Source organism: Chiloscyllium plagiosum, chromosome 27 (genome assembly GCF_004010195.1).
Source record: "Chiloscyllium plagiosum isolate BGI_BamShark_2017 chromosome 27, ASM401019v2, whole genome shotgun sequence".
NCBI classification, from domain to species: Eukaryota; Metazoa; Chordata; class Chondrichthyes; order Orectolobiformes; family Hemiscylliidae; genus Chiloscyllium; species Chiloscyllium plagiosum.
In genome coordinates, this window is record NC_057736.1 from 15,943,198 (window position 1) to 15,963,170 (window position 19,973).

The following is a 19,973-nucleotide window of genomic DNA, read 5'->3' on the forward strand; positions in this document are numbered from 1 at the left end:
CTCATTTCCCCTCCTCCCACCTTGTCTCAGTCAAATCCCTCGAACTCAGCACCGCCTTCCTAACCTGCAATCTTCTTCCTGACCTCTCCGCCCCCACCCCACTCTGACCTATCACCCTCACCTTGACCTCTTTCCACCTATCGCATTTCCAACGCCCCTCTCCCAAGTCCCTCCTCCCTACCTTTTATCTTAGCCTGCTGGACACACTTTCCTCATTCCTGAAGAAGGGCTTATGCCCGAAATGTCGATTCTCCTGTTCCCTGGATGCTGCCTGACCTGCTGTGCTGTTCCAGCAACACATTTTCAGCTCACTTTCTGCTAGTCTAGGAAAGTCATCTTAATTAGTTGAGCACCATGTGGAATTTTCCACTCTCTTTTGCAGGGCCAATCATGGAAAGGTTGAGGAATAAAACTGGAGAAAGGAAAATATGAGATTGTTAGGCTGAGAAACAAGATTTCACGTATTTACACAGGATACAGTTTATGGCTCTTAGCTTCATTTCTTAGCTCTCACTCACTCTGCACATACCTGGAGGCTGCAGATCTGAGACTTGCATTGTTTCTTAGCCCAGAGGGAGAGACAGAGAGTTACATAAGTAATTAGCCAAAGAGGGGAAGATTGCATAAGAAAAATTAACATGAACCAAAGCAGACAAGGTGCCAACAATATCACTTGAGGAAACATTTTGCCAAAAATGGGAAGAATTCAGGCCCAAATTAGTGAAATTGGACCTTTGATTAGATCTCATAATCAGTCAACAATACTGTTCTTGTGTCATGCAACTACCAGAATGGTAACAGGTGAATTTGTGGACATTGGTCTTTTATTATCCTGGAAATTCTTATGTTTTTGATACTGGTGTATCCACAGAATCTCTTCTGCACATCAGACACAACTTTACGTGCTCCTATGGTGACCTGAGATCAAACCACAGATCTTTATTTCTCATGGTGGGGTCCCTTTTCTCAAATCTACACCTATATTTGTTTCTAACTTATATAAATATTTAATTCAAGCAGTACACCAAAGCGCATAGGGACATGCTGTATAATTAAATATATCCCATATACATTACAAACTCCGCTAGCTCGTCTGAGCGAGCGAGAGCAGGCGTACTCATTTGCTGTTAATTATAAACCATTTTTCTGTCAGCTCGCTACTTTATAAACAAATGATGATCACTTATTATTATTGTCCGCCCGCAGACTGAAGATACACTCTGCTATAAATGATTCAATGTGCCTCCCCACATGCATTAATTTACAATAGCTTCAGAGATTAAGGAATATATTTTTATTGCAGACACTTTAAAATACACAGAGCTTTTTTTTTTGTTTGAATGAGTTAAGGGGATGTAAAAATAGGTTGACTTTGTTTTGGTACAGAATAAACTCTTATGCAGTGAGTCAGTCTGTGCTGCTTCAAAACATCCAAGATCACCAAAAAAAATGACTGAATAGATCTGTCTCCTTAATGAAACGTGCACAAAGGAACCTTCTCAATTCCCCGAAACTGTTCTTGGTGGATAGACAAAGCATTTAAATGCTGAAAAATGTACACGGAATGTTACCCACAGATTGCTCAAGGGTTCTGTGTGATGGTGAAGGATTAGAGGCAGCAGGAATGAAACTGAAAGAATTAAAGGTGAAAGGATCAAAATACTGAAGTCAATCACAAGTCATTAAGGTTTGTCTTTGGCCCACATCTAGTTGTACTGTGCTATCCAAGGAATCAGAGCAATTTACAGTTCAAAACGAAGCCGTTTGATCCATCATGTTCGCCCTGGTTCATTACTACAACAAGCCCAATCTATTCGCACAAACCTGCTCTCTGACGATAGACTGAATCTAGTGACACTTTCATCAAGTTTCACGGAGGGATTTACTCCATGAAACCTAATGTGTTTTTCTGTGTTATTGTCCCAACCTCACCTCATTAACTGAGCACCACATCCCTGTAGTGTCCCACTCATCCTATTCTCCCATGCGTCTTAGGCTTAAGAGCTTGCCACTCTTGGGTTATCTGGGATCCCTTAAGCCTCTGCCATCTTTGAACCCAGCCATGCATCCGGTAAAGTGTTAGGTTAAAAAACAACAAGGACTGCAGATGCTGGAAACCAGAATCTAGATTAGAATGGTGCTGGAAAAGCACAGCAGGTCAGGCAGCATCCGAGGTGCAGAATTGACATTTCGGGTAAAAACCCTCATTCCTGATGAAGGGTTTTTGCCTGAAACATCGATTTTCCTGCTCCTCGGATGCTGCCTGACCTGCTGTGCTTTTCCAGCACTACTCTAATCTAGACTCCAGTAAAGTGTTGGCAATCCAGAGTTGCCCTTCACTGTCAACGTAGTAGCACATCAATTGCAGTCCAATGTTCTCAGAGCACATAAGTGACGTGGCTGACACATATAAATGCACATTCCTACAACGATCACTATTTAAGTAGCAAGCTACGCAGCTTACCTCAGTCCATCTTACAGACCTTTTCAAAGTTACAGCTACTCTTTCCCCAGTACCCAACATAGCCCAGCATCTTACTGTTCAATATGGGACCTTCACATGTGGGAAAGTCTTCAAATGCTTTAAGCCATTCTCTTTAGTCAGCAATGGGAAAAGTGAACAGAAAACAAACTGAGGTTGCAGTTAGGGGAAGTTATTGGGAAAGCAAAGGCCTAGTGGTATTTTTGCTGCACTATTAATGCAGAGACCCAGGTAATGTTCTGAGGACCTGTGTTCAAATCCTGCCATGGCAGATGGTGGGAATTTATAAGGAAAACATTCTGGAATTTACAGTCTAATAACCATGAATCCACTGTCAATTGTTGGGGGGAACCCATCTGGTTCGCAAATATTCTTCAGGGAAGGCGACTGCCACCCTTACCTGGTTTGGCCTACATGTGACTCCAGACCCACAGTAATGTGTTGACTCTTAACTGCCCTCTGGGATGGGCAATAAATGCTGGCCTAGCCAGTGACACCCTCATCCTGTCAATGAATAAAAGAAAACTCCCTCTCAGAATGGAAAGGGACTTCTTGCCTTTGGAGCAACAACAATTTTCTAATCAATGAATAATCTCGGCACGCAGCTTACATCTGCTGGAAGTGGGTGTCAATGAAGTCAAGTCTGGTTTGTAGCGACACTCTATCACATTGCAGATGATGTTCCTCCTGCTCAATGTTCTCATTTTCCACTCTGGGTCCCTGCTCTCACTCTCCAAGTCTAACAGCCTCCATCAATCTCTGGCTTTATCCACTAGAGTTGTGCACAGTACAGCATGCTGTGATATTGTGGCACATTTTGTATTATTACGACCCTCCAGATGGACCTAAGGAGGAGAACCACGTCTTTAACAGCCCAATTATCTGCTTCATCATGGCCTGGGTCAAAGAATTGGCAGCACTGTCTTGACGTTTGGACTCAGTCAGGGGTTATGTAAAAGAGTGATCAGCCATAATCACAGAGGGTAGGCCTTATTCCTCACTTACCATCCTTTCAAAGCGTCTAAACTTTCAAACGCAGCAGGAACATGAGTTCTTGATTAGAGCAACATCATGTGATAATACTACAGGACACTTTGCATGCAGGGACAGGCACCCATCTAATCCCTTCAACCAGGCACCAGGCAGTATCTCAGGGTTCCTGGTTCCTGGATAACTGCAGCAGACATCTAAGAATTGGAACTGATGATCACAGATTACTTGCACATTGATGGAACGGAATTCTTTTCCATTGATTAACTCCGCTGTGTCATGACTTAGCCCTCTGAGTACAACATGAGCACAGTCCATCATGCCCTGCCCCTGGGGGTTGCTGAATCCTACTGCCCAGCCCACAGTACTGACCTCATCATGAGATGTAGTATGCGATCTAGCACAAACAGCATTATCAGCTGTGATAAATTTGTGGGGTGGACAATTGAGAGATCTCACACAGATCTCCATCGCACCTTGGAACTAGTCAGTAGCATAAAGGTGTCAGCTGTCACCCTGACAACCACTGGGATAGGATTGTCTCCCACTCCTTCAGGTCGCAGATCCCACTCCAGTATATGGTATCGTTCAGTGGCAGTGTCCAGGGATATCCTCAGTGACACTGTCCCTCGCCCATCTGGAGGAGATCACCTTGAGAATGATAGACTCGGGTACTCCTGTACCTCCTCTGAATACTAATATGTCCTTCAGCTGTGAACTCCTCATGCGGAGGCTGTTCAGCAGCCACTGGAGGTTCTGGTCCTGGGCTCACTATCCCTTTTCCATCTTTCCACATCTTTGTTGCATCACAGCAACAGCAACAATAGCACTCTGACTGGATATATTAGTCACGCTTCCAATGGACCTGTGGAGAACATAAGAAACAGACCAGATCCTTAGTCCTTAGCCGTAGTTCAATATGCCCACTCCATTAACTGATGACTGCTGCCAAATATGACATGTTGCCTGATTTTGTGTTTGCATCAAGCAATGCAACAAGACAGAAATACTGTGAGCATTTAAGGTACAGCTGAGGGGGTAAAATGCCAAAGGATAGGGCAGGGTAGGGACAATGTAAGCATGGCAGTAGGCACAAAGTGAACAAAAAGCTGGCATGCAGCATGGTTGAATGTATTAGATGGGTGTCTGTCCCTCCATCCTAGCAACTTTATCACCAAAGTTACAGAAGTGTTAAGGCCATTGGACTTATCATTTCTGCACTGATTTTATTAAATGAACACCATTACTTAGTGTCAATCTCCTTGTTTATCCCCATATCCTTCTACATTTTGATTTTACCAAATAATCATCCACTACCCTCACGAATGCCTCAAGATTTCCAATGAAAAGTGCTGACGCACACCAAAGTGTAGCACTGAAGTGCAAGAATGTATTGTAGGTGAATCGGAGATGTGCCATATTGGTGTGGTGAGGTTATGTGCTGGATGTCAAAGTCTATTGCTGTGGAGTGTGTAAGGTCACTGTCCATGGAGTATACCATAAGACTTCAGTAACGGGTTTCTAAGGTGGAGGAACAAGTTCTGGGCTGGAGTTGCTAGGTGAATGCTCTGATTTTCATATCTTGGCATCTGTTTTCTATCTATATTAATGAGGTGGTATTAAGTAATAACAAGATGTTAACATATGCTAATTCATGCAAATAGGTCTCTCACCACTCTCTGGTGAGAATCTCATCTTGCTATTCAACATCTGGTTGGTAAATAGGACTTCTTTCTCTCAATGTTGCGAAGCAAGTTGGACCGAGGGGTTTGTTTCCGTGCTGTACATCTCCATAACTCTAAGCTCCTTGCTGGACATTTCACCCAATCTTTCCAACATTTTTGCCACTGCTCACATTGTTAAGGGGCCTGGAAGATTGGCCCTATACATCTGTTTAAGACTCCAAAGGCTCAATAGATAAATGAATGTACAGTTCCACTGCTGTGAATCATATCTAGACACATCAAAGATACAGTGGCTATTCTCTGTTGATAAACCTGATCTCAGCAATGATGGCATTGCAGCTCATGAAGAGATGCTAACTGAATCCAGCAAGCCAGGCAGCATCGGGAGATGGAGAATTCAACATTTCGGGTATAACCCTTCTTTATTGCTGAAGAAGTCAGTGTCTCTTCATGAGATGCAATCCTGAAGAAGGGTAATACCCGAAATGTTGACTTCTCCACCTCTTATGCTGCCCAACTTGCTGTGTTTTTCCAGTCTTCTGCCTGTCTATCTTGGATTCCAGCATCTGTAGTTTTTTTTTGTCCCTTACTGACTGAATCCAGCAGTCAACCAGTGAAATCTTAGAATCTCAGTTAGTCAGAATCCTCCAGTTCATCTTTTTCCTGACAATCTGACAGCTTAGTTTTGTAAGTATGGAATAACAAATAGAGTACAATGCTGAGAATTTGATGTAGTCTTCCTACTGACTTCAATAACTAATGGACCATACACCAGAAGCTGCTTTAAAACATAAAGGCTTGCCATTCTACAGCACTTTGCACAGCATTAGGATGTCATTAAATGTCTTCAGAACTTGTATTTCATTTTTAAAGTAATCCAAATGAATTAGCAGCAGGAATAGGCCCCTTATACCTGCTCCACAATTTAATAATATCACAACTAACCTGATTACTTTTATACCTCACAATCCCTGATAGCCTTGCTCATCAAGAATCTACCTACCTATGCCTTAAAAATATTCAAGAACTCTACTTTTGTCATCTTCTGAAGAAGTGAATCCCACTGACTCATGATCCTCCATGAGAAAAATATTTCTCCTTGTCTCTGTTTTAAATGAGAAACTCCTTATTTTTAAATACTGACCCCTAGTTCCAGAACCTCCCATGAATGGAAAAGCTCCTTTTCACATCCACACTCTCAAGAGCCCTCAGGATCTTAATATTCATCATGTTGCTTCTTCTTCTTATTCGTAGAAAGTGAGGACTGCAGATGCTGGAGAGTCAGAGTCGAAAAGTGTGGCGCTAGAAAAGCACAGCAGGTCCGACAACATCTGAGAAGCAGGAGAAGTGACATTTCGGGAAAAAGCTCTTCACCGGGAATGATAAAGAGCTTATGCCCGAAACGTCGACTCTCCTGCTCCTCCTGCTGCCTGACCTGCTGAGCTTTTGCTAGCGCCATACTTTTCAACTCGTATTAGTCTGGTGTAATGTTGTAGGAGGCATGCAGGCAGCAAGCATCCACAAACACAATGCAATAATGATCTTTGGTGATGTTGGTTAATGAAATGGACTGCTTTTCTTTGAAACAAGGCTGCGTGCTCACTTGGTGTCTACTGCAATGCTTTCAATATCCCTGCCTTGCCCTGCCCTTTGGCGTTTTACCCCCTCAGTTGCAGCTTAAATGCTCGCTGTACTTCTGCCATGGGATTTTTTTTTTAATAGCCACCTGTGATGTACTCCGTTCAATGAGTCATTCCTGCGTTGCTTCCAATCATGTGGCATTCCCTTAGTATTACTTTGGGAATTTCAGCTCAAGATGCAGGACTTAAACACACAATCCTCTGACTTAGAAGCAAAGCAGCACCCACTGCCTACACTGGCCAAATTACCACACTAGGACTAACTGTCCATCTTGGGGGAAAAAATGTCAAGAGATTCAGAAAAGAAAAAAGAAAAGTAGGACTCAGTTTTGTAGCTCTCCTCTGAACCTACTCCTAAGGGCAAACGTTCGGCCAGTCTTATTCCTTTTTGCCTATGGAGCCAATGGAGATGTAAAGAGTGAGCCCAGCACTTAACTCCATCTGAATAAACCAATTAGATATGATTGGTAACAATTTGGGAGAGAAGTAAAAGAGAGTAGTAATGCTTGAATTACTTGTTAACCTCCAAGAGTGCTGCTGAGAAACACTTTAGATCTTCTGGAGTTTTGAATGCTAGGATCCATTTTACACGGATTTTGTTCCTTTGCTTATACCCACAGAATCACAGCAAATGTTCATGAATCTCCTTTTTCAGGACAGTGATCGAGGCAACTCCTCACTTAATAGTGCAAGAGTAATGTGACAAAACATGAAGGACATTTTGGACCACTGTTCTTCATTTCACAAATCTAGCTGCAAATTGAAACTTCTTTTTGATTTTGTTGCCAGTAGTGCAGTGATGCCTGATCTGGTGAAGGGAGATGCAATTAATCTCATGGAAACTCAAGTGTCAGCTTGGCTCCATCAATAGCTCAAAGCTGAAAGTTGGAATCAAGGTACACACTCCTGTATAATAGTGACCGAGTGTTGTACTGTCAGAGAGGTTGTCTGTTAGTTAAGGCATTAAAGCCCCATATAGTATTACCTGCTCAATTTAAATCCATGATGGGAGGGAGACAGAGAATGGAGAACCACAGACATATCAATTTGACATCAGTGATAAGGAAAATGTATGAATCTATTATAAATGATGTGATAACTGGATGCTTAGTAAATAATTGTGACATTGTGCAGAGTCAACATGGATTTATGAAAGGGAATCATGTTTGATAGACTAAGTGTTTTTAAAATGTTATTTGCAGCATGATCAAAGGAGAACCAATAAGTGTAGTGTAATTGGAATTTCAGAAGGTGTTAAGGTCCAACACAGGAAGTTAATAAACAAAATTAGAGATAACGTATCAGCATGAATTGAGAATTAGTTAACAGGTGGAAAGCAGAAAAATAGAAAAAATGTGTCATTCTCTGGGTGGCAGGCTGTTACTAGTGGCTACCACAAGGGTCATTGTGAGAGCTAGAGCTGTTCATAATCTGTATAACTGAGTCAGATATGAGGACCAATTGTTATATTTCCATATTTGCTAATGACACAAAACTAAATGTTTACGCAGTTAAGAAGAAGACGCAATAAGGTTTCAGATGGATTTGGGCAGGATAAGTAAATGGCACAAACATGCCAGAAAGAATATCTGTGGATAATAAGGAAGTTACCCAGTTTGGTTTAAGAAGAAACTCTACCTTTGACTGCCACACAAATGCTCAATGTTTAGCTGAACAAACCCTGAAATCACTCTTAAGTCATCGACTAGTTCATTCCTCAGTTTTCTCTCTAATAGTACTAGACAAGAGTCCCAGTCCACTCAATTGTTCCTGGGATCATTGTTTATTCTCTGAGTGTGGCTTGTAGTGTTGGAGATTCTGTTGGAACAGAGGGAGGGTGATGTGCAGCTAACAAGATGCAAGAATTAAAGTAACTAAGAAAATCAGTTGGTATACTATAATGGTCGAAGGCATAGGTCCTGGAGTGAATTGTCATTGTGGGAACACTTATGGTTTTCATCATAATTGCATAGTGTGCAATGGTGGGGAAGCCAGGCTCAATCTTTATACAACATTGTGTAGACCCCAGCTGAAGTGCTGTGCCCAGTTTTGGGAAGTGTACTTTAGGAAAGATGTCAAGATAGCAGATGAGATATACTGGAATGGTATCAAGGATGAGAGGTTTCAGTTCTCTGAAGAGTCTGCAGATACAATGCAATTATACAATACAATACAATTCAGCAGAGCACAGGAACAGGCCCTTCAGCACACCAAGCCTATGTCAACTCTATTCCTTATTTAGACCCATTACCTATTGCCCATGCACAGTATCTATCCCTCTGTTTACCTCCCATTCATGTGTCTATAAAGATAGGCCTTACACATTGCTAATGTGCCTGCTTCCACCATCTTCACTGGCAGTGCATTCCAGGTACCCACCACCCTCTGTGTGAAAAGTTTTCCCTGCACTTCTCCCCTAAACCTTCCCTCTTTCACCTTGAACCTGGGCACTCTTGTAGTTGACTTTTCCACCCTGAGAAAAGCGAGTTGAATAGTGTGTTGCTGGAAAAGCACAGTCGGTCAGGCAACATCCAAGGAGCAGGAGAGTCGAAGTTTTGGGCATACGCCCTTCATCTGGAAAAGTCTCTAACTATCCACCTCTACCTATGCCTCTCATAATTTTGCAGATCTCTATTAGGACACCCCTCAGCCTCTGTCTTTCTTGTGAAAACAACTGTTGCATTATAAGTCCTTTCCTTAAAAGACAAATTGCTAAGAGTGGTTTTGATAACTGTGTCCAAATCCCTGAAGTTTTTTCAGGACTAAATAAGCATAAACTGTTTTGAGTGGCAGAGGGTCACGGGTTTAATACGATTCCTCATAAGGATGTGAGGATACATTCTGTAATATGGATGTTATTGTGTTCTCAAACATGCCATATGCAAGAATAATGGAAGCAGATTGAACACTAAATATGGAGAGGCTGAATAGGATGGGGTTGTTTTCCCTGGAATGTCAGAGGCTGAGGGGTGATCTTATAGAGGTTTTTAAAATCATGGGGGCATGGATAGGGTAAATAGACAAAGTCTTTTCCCTGCGATGGGGGATCCAGAATTAGAGGGCATAGGTTTAGGGTGAGAGAGGAATAAAATAAAAGGGACCTAAGGGGTAACTTTTTCACGCAGAGGGTGGTGTGTGTATGGAATGAGCTATCAGAGGATGTGGTGGAAGCTGGTCCAATTACATAGTTAAAAGGCATCTGGATGGGTATATGAATAGGAAGGGTTTACAGGGACTGGCAAATGGAACTAGATTTATTTAGGATATTTGGTCAGCATGGATGAGTCGGACTGAAGGGTCTGTTTCCATGCTGTACATCTCTCTGAGTCTATGATTATCATTCAAGGAGAGCCAGTTGGCCAGCAGCTCTGTAGTCTCTGCAGGTTGAGTGGTGATAACTACAGGTACTACAGGAGGAACCCAGAGAGGAGGATGTTATGGAAGCTGGATTGAAGGTCAGTGTGTACAAATGGCAGTGTAAGCTGGCAGGCCTCAGTAAGGTGATGAGATAAGTTTGAAAAGGTAGCACTGAAGGTTAAGTATGGTGTTGTACTGGATGAAGTTGGGGGTTGTGACTCTGATGAACACATCAGTCCTCACCTACTCCCATCCTAAAGCAAGGGCTTTCTGACTTCATGCCCAACATCCGTTTGTTAAGTGAAACTTGTCAGACTACATGCTTGACTTGGGTCTTCTCATGGTAGACTACTAATTAGCCAATTCAGATCCTTAGTAGATACAAGGGCAAATCAGCTGGCCAGTGCCTCCACTGCCCTCATGAACTGAGAAACAGTTCGGAAAGGGAGGAGGGTGGTGAGTAAACCATGTGCTTCAGTTTGAGATCAACCCCTCTCTCCAGTGGAAAGAGGTCAGACACAGTCCATGTCCTCAGAACTATGAGAGGATTCTAGTTTCCTACACAAGTAACAACCATCAGACCAACTGCCTTGGTAAATCAATGGATTGGTTGCCATGCCTAGTTGACAACATTGTTTTCAATGTATCAAGTGCTTAGCAGGATGGTAAAAAGTGAATTAATAGACATTGATTTTTTTATCAAATACAATTCCTGTATTCTTGATATTGTAATACCATGAAAATCTTTTCTACGTATCAGCCACACCTTGTACTTGTCCCTCCGGTGACCTGAGATCAAACCACAGATCTTTGGCTCTCTCGCATACCGCATACGTTAACTTTTTTAATTCACATGTCTATTTTTTCTAATTTCTGAAACAAACTCAAAATATTCAATTCTAAAAGTACACCTAAGTTAACGGGGATGTGCTGTATTATTTTTATATATAGATATGTGGACAATCTGCTTCAGAAACTCTGAATAGCTTGCCTGAGTGAGCAAGACTAGATGCATGCTTTCACCTTTAATTATAAACCATCTTGCTGTCAGCTCATTGCTATACCAAGAAATTAAGATCATTTACTCTTGTTGTTGTGTATTATCCTCTATCAGGCTAATTTTGTGTCAAATCTTCCTGTAACACAGAAGTTAATAGTGGCTTTGCAATGCATGCAATATATTTGTATTGTAGGCCCATTTAACTGCACGGAAAAATGTTTATTTTCTTTTGGTTGGGAGAGATACCAGAATTAATTGTCTATGTTTTCATGAAGGAAAGACAAATGATTGTTTTACTGATATCTGTCACTTGATTAAATTTCTTTTAATATAAAACAGAAGTACTAAGTTATCCGAGAGCGGTGTCTTTAGAGCAGTAAGACTGCTATTTTCTGGGTCTGTAGATTGTTCAGGTGCAGAGATGGCCTTTAGTAGAGGGATGTGCTCTTCCTGTTGGTTGTGGGAGGTTAGGAAGAATTTCAATGCTCCTAATGATTCTGTCCGCAGGAAGTGTGTTTGGTTGCAAATCCTATTGTATTGCATAGATCGGTTAGAGAGGTAGTTAGAGGCATTGAGGAATTTACAGGAGCTAGGGGGTGTGATGGACAGCAGTTTCAGGAAGGTAGATAAACCACAGATATAGTTTGGTAGTTAGGTTAACTCTAAGAAAGGTAGGAGAGGGAGGCAAGTAGTACAGGAATCTCCTGTAGCCATCCTCATCTCAAACAAGTATGCTGTTTTGGAAAATGTAGGAGGTGATGGGGTCTCAGGGGACTGAAGCACTGACAGCCAGATTTATACTACCAAGACTGGCTCTACTGTAACGAGGGGTACATCAGGTTCCAAATGCTTGACTGTGATAAGGTCCTGTCTAGTCAGAAGCACAGACAGACGTTTCTGCGGCTGACAGTGAGACATCAGAATGGTGTGTTTCCTCCAAGGATGTCTCTGAGAATATTCTCAAAGGGGAGAGCAATCAGCAAGAGGTCATTGTATATGTTGGTACCAACAACATAGGATGAGAAACAGATGAGGTTCTGAGAAGAGAATGTAGGAATTTAGTCAGGAGGTTAAAAAGTAGGTCCTTAAGGGCAGTAATATCTGGATTACTCCCAGTGCTATGTGCTGGTGAGACTAAGAATAGAAAGATAGAGCAGATGAATGTGTGGCTGAGGAGCTGGAGCAGGGGAGAAGGATCCACAGTTTTGGATCATTAGAATCACTTCTGGAGCAGACGTGGCCTATATAAGGACAGGTTGCACCCGAATTAGAAGGGGCCTAGCATACTGTTGGGGAGATTTAGTAGTGCTACTCAGGAGGCATTGAGCTATTAAGGGGCTCGGGTGGGACCCAAAGGGATATTGAGAGAAAAGATAAATCTGAGGCTGGTATAATTGAGAAAAGGAGCAAGTCAAACAGTCAAGGCAGGCAGGAGCAAGGTAGGACTGATGAATTCAACTTCATTTATTTCAATGCAAGAGGCCTAACAGGTAAGGCAGATGAACTCAGGGCAAGGTTGGGAACATGGGGCTGGGATGTCATAACGATTACAGAGATGTGGCTCAGAGATGGACAGGACTGGCAGCTTAATGCCCCAAGGTATAGATGCTATAGGAAAGATAAAAAAAGGTGGCAAGAGAGGAGGGGGAGTGGCATTTTTAGTTGTATTTAGGGAGTTAATTCCAGGCAATATGTGCAGTGAATATTTGGGTGGAATTGAGAAATAAGAAAGGGATGATCACCTTATTGGGATGGTACTATGGAAACCCCAATAATCAGTGGAAAATTACCAGGAAAAAATTGTAAGGAGATCTCAGTAATCTGTAAGAATAATAGGCTTGTAATGAAAGGGGATTTTAATTTTCCAAACATCGGCTGGGACTGCCACTATGTTAAGGGGTTGGATGGAAAGGAATTTAAGTGTGAAAATGTTCTTATTCAGTATGTGGACATACCTATTGGAGAAGGAGCAACATTTGACCTTCTCTAGGGACGTAAGGCAGGGCAGATGACTGAGGTGTCAGTGGTGGATCACTTTGGGGCCAGTAACCATAATTCTATCAGTTTTAAAATAGAGATGGAAAAGGATAGACCAGATCTAAAACTTGACGTTCTAAATTAGAGTAAGGCCAATTTTGACGGTTTTAGGCAGGAACTTTCAAAAGTTGATTGTGTGTGGCTATTAGCAGGTAAATGGACAGCTGGAAATTGGGAAACCTTCAAAAATGAGATAATGAAGGACCATAAAAAGTACGTTCCTGTCAGGGTCAAGGGCAAGGCTGGTAGGTGTAGGGAATGCTGGATGTCTAGAGAAATTAAGTCTCTGGTCAAGAAAAAGAAGGCATATGTCAGATATACCTAGCTGGGATCGAGTGAATCCCAAGAAGAGTATAAGAGTAGTAGGAGTATATTGAAGAGGGAAATCAGAACATGTGGTAGCTTTGGCTAATAGAATGAAGAGTAATCCAAAGAGATTTTACAAATGCATTAAAATCAAAAGAGTAAATAGGGAGAAAATAGGGCTCCTTAAAGATCAAGATTTACAATGAAGTTGTCAGAGTTGGGGGATTTGAGCTCTAGGGAGAGGCTGAATAGGCTGGGGCTGTTTTCCCTGGATCGTTGGAGGCTGAGGGGTGACCTTCTAGTTGTTTATAAAACCATGAGGGGCTTGGAAAGGATAAATAGACAAAGTCTCTTCCCTGGGTGGGGGAGTCCAGAACTAGAGGGCATAGGTTTAGGATGAAAGGGGCAAGGTAGAAAAGGGACCTAAGGGGCAACTTTCTCACTCAGAGGGTCGTACGTGTATAGAATGAGCTGCCAGAGGATGTGATGGAGGCTATTACAAATGCAACATTTAAAAGGCATCTGGATGGGTATATGAATAGGAAGGGTTTGAAGGGATATGGTCCAAGTGCTGGGAGTCGATTAGGTTATGTGGTCGGCATGGACGAGTTGGACTGGAGGGTCTGTTTCTGTGCTGTACACCTCTATGACTCTATAACAAGGCCACCTATACATGGAACCGCAAGAGACGGGTGAGGTATTAAGTATTTTGAGTCTGTGTTTACTGTGGAGAAGGATGTGAAGATCAGAGAACTTCGAGAAATAAATAGTGACATCTGGAAAAATGTCTATATTACAGAGGAGGAGGTGCTGGACAGCTTAAAATGCATAAAGGTGGATAAATCCCCAGGACCTGATCAGAGGTACCCTAGAACTCTGTGGGAAGCTAGAGAAATGATTGCTGGACCCCTTGCTGAGATCTTTGTATCATCGATAGTCACAGATGAGGTGCCAGATGACTGGTGGTTGGCTAATTTGGTGCCACTACTAAAGAAAGATGGTAAGGAAAAGCCAGGGAACTTTAGACCGGTGAGCCTGACATCAGTGGTGGGCAAGTTGTTGGAGGGAATTCTGAGGGACAGGATTTACGCGTATTTGGAAAGAGAAGGACTGATTAGGGATAGTCAACATGGCTGTGTGCGTGGGAAATCATGTCTCAAAACTTGTTTGAGTTTTGGAAGAAGTAACAAAGAAGATTGAGGGCAGAGCGATGGACTGCAGCAAAGCATTAAAAAAGGTTCCACATGGGAGACTGGTTAGCAAGTTTAGATCATATGGAATACAGGGAGAACTAACCATTTAGATATAAAATTGGCTTGAAGGGAGGAGATGGAGGGTGGTGGTAAAAGGTTGCTTTTCAGACTGAAGGCCTGTGACCAGCAATATGCTGCAAGGATCGGTGCTGGGTCCACTGTTTTTTGTCATTTATATAAAAGTTTTTGATGTGAATATAGGAGGAATGGTTCTTAAGTTTGCAGATGATATCAAAATTGGTGGTGCTATGGGCAGCAAAGAAGATTATCTCAGAATACAATGGGACTTTGATCAGATGGACAAATGGGCCTAGCAGTGGCAGATAGAGTTTAATTTAGATATGAGTTGCTTCATTTTGGAAGAGCAAATCAGGGCAGGACTTATACACTTATTGGTAAGGTCCTGGGGAGTGTTGCTGCTCAAAGAGATCTTGGAATGCAGGTTCAGAGTTCCTTCAAAGTGGAGTTACAGGTAGACAAGGTGGTATATTTGCCTTTATTGGTCAGTGCATTCAATTTTGGAATTAGAAGGTCATGTTGCGGCTGTTGGAATATTGGCTAGGCCACATTTTGGAATATTGCACGCAATTCTGGTTTCCTTCCTATTGGAAGGATGTTGCCAGGATTGGAGGGTTTGAGCTATAAGGCGAGGCTGAATAGGCTGGGGCTGTTTTCCCTGAGTGTCAGAGGCTGAGTGGTGACCTTATCGAGGTTCAAATAATCATGAGGGGCATGTTCAGGATGAATTGCATGGTCTTTTTTGCAGTGTAGGAGAGTCCAAAACTAGAGGGCATTTTTTTGAACTGAGAGGGGCAAGATTTAAAAGGGACCTAAGGGGCAGCTTTTTCCACACAGAGGATGTGCGTATATGGAATGAGCTGCCAGAGGAAGTGGTAGAGGCTGGTACAAATACAACATTTAAAAGACATCTGGATGGGTATTTGAATTGGAAGGGTTTAGAGGGATATGGGCCAAGTGCTGGCAAATGAGACTAGATAATTTTGTATATCTGGTTGGCATGGACAAGTTGAACTGAAGGGTTTGCACAACTTTATGACATTTTTACAAAGGGATGCAGGTCTGTGAAATTGGCTTCACATCAAAACATCCAAGAACATGAGAAAAATCAAACAAATCCATGTGCACATGGAGAATTTTTTCTATTCACTAAAAGCCATTACTTATTTTTTGGATAAAATAATTAAATCCTGAAAACTGCAGATTGAATATCACTCGAAGAGTTCTGAGCGGGGGTGAAGAATTAGGAGCAGCAGGATTGAAATTGTGAAGCATTAAAGGTGATGGCAGAAATTCATTGAGGTCAATCACAAGCTGATAAGAGTTGCCTTTGAGCCAATCTTCTTGTGTTATGCTTCCATGCAACCACAGAAATGTATAGTTTGGAAGGAGGCCATTTGGCCCATCATGCTGCTGTGGCTCTTTATTGGAAAACATTGATTTACATGACTCTGTGCTTTTACAGTCAGTCTGTTCAGGATTCCAATGGCCCAATAGATGAATGCTCTTTCACCCTGTTGTGTGCCCTATTAGGCAGGTCAGGGACATAATGTCTATTCTGGTTTGAGTTATTTTTTTTGAACAAGGTCAGTTCAAGCAATGATGTTGACAAAAACAATGCAGCAAACCTTGGGATCTCAATAAATTACAAAAACCCCAGCCCAATATTCTCGGGATCCTTTAGTCCCATGATAATCTGACAGGAAGTTATGTTATCATGGTATAGCAACCCTGTTCGTACACTGCCAAGAATACAATATGTGTACTCCAGTCATCGCAATGACGAATGGGTCATACACCAGCACAATAGCTGAAGAAATAAAATCTCGCATTTGTAATTGTAAAGTTATAACCTTTGTCACAACTTTAAGATGTTGAAAAGTGCTTCAAACTAAGTATTATTCACATTTGAAATGTTTCTGTATTGTTATTTAGGCAACATGGCTGCCAGTTTGTGCACTCTCATACATGCAAAACAACAATAATCACATAATCTGGTTTTTGTTGAGACATAATCATTGACCAGGAGACTGGGGAGAACTGTTCAATTCTTCTTCACAATAGAGCTGAGTTGTTTTCACATTTACATGTGAGAAGAGAGGTGCCCTTGCTTTACCATCTCATCTGAAAGACAGATTGGAGTATATGCTCAAAATTTGGAGTGGAACTTGAGCCCACAAAAGTTTTAGAATGAAGGCAAGTCTGTCACTAGCTGAGGTAGGGTAGGTACAAACCGAAAAATTACTGGTGATCCTTGGGGAAGAGACTGAATGGCCAGATTCAGCATAGCAACAGGACTGAATCAATATGCATCCCACTGAGAGGTGTCAATGCTGTCAAGGTCACAAGGCTGTATTTAGCCACATTACCACCTGTAGTGTTGATATGAATGTAGCATTTGTATCTTGATATAAAAATCTTATCCATTTCACTGAGCCCAGCTTTGCAATACATGATTAACATAGCTTAGAATGTTCTGGTGGGTTAATGAGTTTAAAAGTAATAATCAAAAAGAGACGGTTGGTCACGCAAGATGGAGCTGGGATCATTTCAGTCAGAGGAAATAAATCGCATAGGCAGAGGTATGAAGGTTGAATGTTCATGAGTGAAAATCCTGGGGACCAACACTCTAATGAGAAATCTTAAGTCAGGGACTCAGTGACAGAACTGACTAGACTAAGACTGAACAACTTGACTTGGCATGGGATGTGATTGTATGTGATTGTGAAGTTTGCATATTGTTTGTAATTGGTTTGTTATGTGATTTATTAATAAAACACATTACACTCATTGGTGTCTGTGTCATTTGTTGCTGTTAACCTTGTTGAGTCTTGATAACACTGGCCAGGAGTTGGACAACAGCAGGTTGAGTCAATATACCTAAAGAAAAGATACAAGAACTTGGTAGTTTAGGTTCAGAATGAAGATTTTCAACTTAGACCAACGGGGTTTTAACACTGTTACTGAAATTCTTGATGTGAGATTCAAGCAAACTTGAATGAACTTTTAAAAAAAATACTGACTAGATCTCAGCTGGAGTAATGTGTCTGATTGTGGGTGCCACAGTTTAGGAAGGCTTTCAGGGAGATTTAGTAGATGTGCAAAACTATGAAGGATTCGAATAGAGACCATCAGGAGAAAAATGTTTCCAATGCTATGGTGCTGGGAAGATCCAGATGGAAAGAATTGACTGAAGAGCTAGATGGGAGATGAGACACTTTGCCTTTTGTGCATAGAGCTGTGGTGGTCTGGAATGAACTGCCTGACCTGTGGAGGGAGCAGCTGTAGTGGTAATTTTGAGAGGTAAACATTTGAAAAGAAAATTTTCTGGATGTGGAGAATGGTGCAGACAGGATCATTATTTGACAGGTACAGTAAGTTAATTGTCTCTTTCCACTCGGCAACAGGACATCAGGACAGTTCCTGATGAAGGGCCTTTGCCCGAAACATCGACTTTCCTGCTCCTCGGATGCTGCCTGACCTGTGCTTTTCCAGCACCACACTAACCTTGACTCTAATCTCCAGCATCTGCAGTACCTAATTCCGCCCAACAGGACATTATATCCTATCCAAATGATCCCATTTTAATTCACGGAGTGAAATTAGTTTCAGGGGAGTCAGAATGACAATCCTGAGGAAGTGCGGGGTATGCCTCCAATCCAAATTGGCATGGCAATAACGTTGAGAAAGAAGTGCAGGAAGGGGACCTGACTCTGCAAAGGAAGTATCATATCTTCTCAAGCTTCTGACATAAAATGAAATTCTGATCGTTGTAATTTCTGTGAGAGAGAAAAAAGAACCGGTTGCATTTCTCGAAAGGCTCATATAGAATTACCCTATCCTTCCACGGCCGAACAAAGAAATGTCAGTTCCTAATAATCGCATCAAATTTCATGGAACAGAGTTATATGTTGAACAGTAATTGGCAATTTCCTCCAGAGACACACATGGCAGGTTTACCACAGTAAGATTTTAGAAACCTCACAACACAGAAGAAAGAGGAAGTAGGGCTAGCACCGGATGACCCTTATCTATAACTTGGTGCTCTCTCAGCTGACGTCAACCTCCGTCATTTACTGCTCAATCCTTGCACAAGATCACTGTTACTTTTCGTGTGAACAGCACAGAGCACATTTCTAAGCCGAGGACACCTGGAAACATTTAGTGGCGCCTTGGTTAACTTCTCGATAAGACAAACTATCGGGGGCTTTCCTGCTCTCGGGGCCACGAGAGAAATAAAACTCAATAAAATGGAAAATATTAGTGTGTTATAGAGCAGAGAAAGCAAAACTACGCAAAGACACCTTACTGTAATTCTCCTGCTGTCAGTCTCGATGGCAGGAAAGGTGCTTAAAACGACAATCATTTACCAGCGAGCTAAACCTGGCCGCGTTATTGATAGAGTGTGTGAATCCACAGGGCCAGGCCGGAACTAAGATATTTGCTGATTGGTTTTCATTTTGCACCCAATTCCTTCCGCACGACAGTGCAATGGGACATCAACAGATAATGCAGAAGGACCTTCAGCAGGCCAGGCAAGGTCTGTGGATGTACTAACCCTTCATCTCAGTGAGCTATCATCAAAGCTAGCTAGCAGGCTGGGGGCATTTAAACAGCTTTTAAGCAAATATCGAGCAAGTAAAGGCAATGAGGAGGTTCAGGTTAGAGTGGGGCTGGAAAAGCACAGCCGGTCAGGCAGCATCCGAGGAGCAGGATATTCGACGTTTCGGCCAAAAGCCCTTCATCAGGAATAGAAGCAGGAAGCCTCCAGGGTGGAGAGATAAATGGGAAGGGGTGGGGCTGGAGAGAAGGTTGCAAAGACTGCAATACATGAATGGGGGTGGGGATGAAGGTGGTAGGCCAGAGAGGAGGGTGGAACGGATAGGTGGGTAGGGAGGTAGGACAGGTAGGACAGGTCATGAGGGTGGTGCTGAGCTGGAAGGTTGGAACTCCGGTAAGGTGGGGGGGGAGGGGAAATGAGAAAACTGGTGAAGTCCACATTGATGCCCTGGGGTTGAAGTGTTCTGAGGTGGAAGATGAGGCGTTCTTCCCCCAGGCGTCGGATGGTGAGGGAGTGACTGTAGACGGGGTCCAGGACCTGCATGTCCTCGGCAGAGTGGGAGGGGGAGTTGAAATGTTCAGACACAGGGTAGTGGGGTTGATTGGTGCGGATGTCCTGGAAATGTTCCCTAGAGGAGGTTCAGC

At 42.4% G+C, this 19,973-nt stretch overlaps 1 protein-coding gene across 1 annotated transcript in view; it reads left to right on the plus strand.

Annotated features, from left to right (window-relative positions):
- The window catches only part of LOC122563593 (claudin-6-like), a 71,976-nt gene that overhangs the window by 18,775 nt on the left and 33,228 nt on the right, over positions 1-19,973 (plus strand). The gene's annotated exons all lie outside the window — the stretch shown is intronic.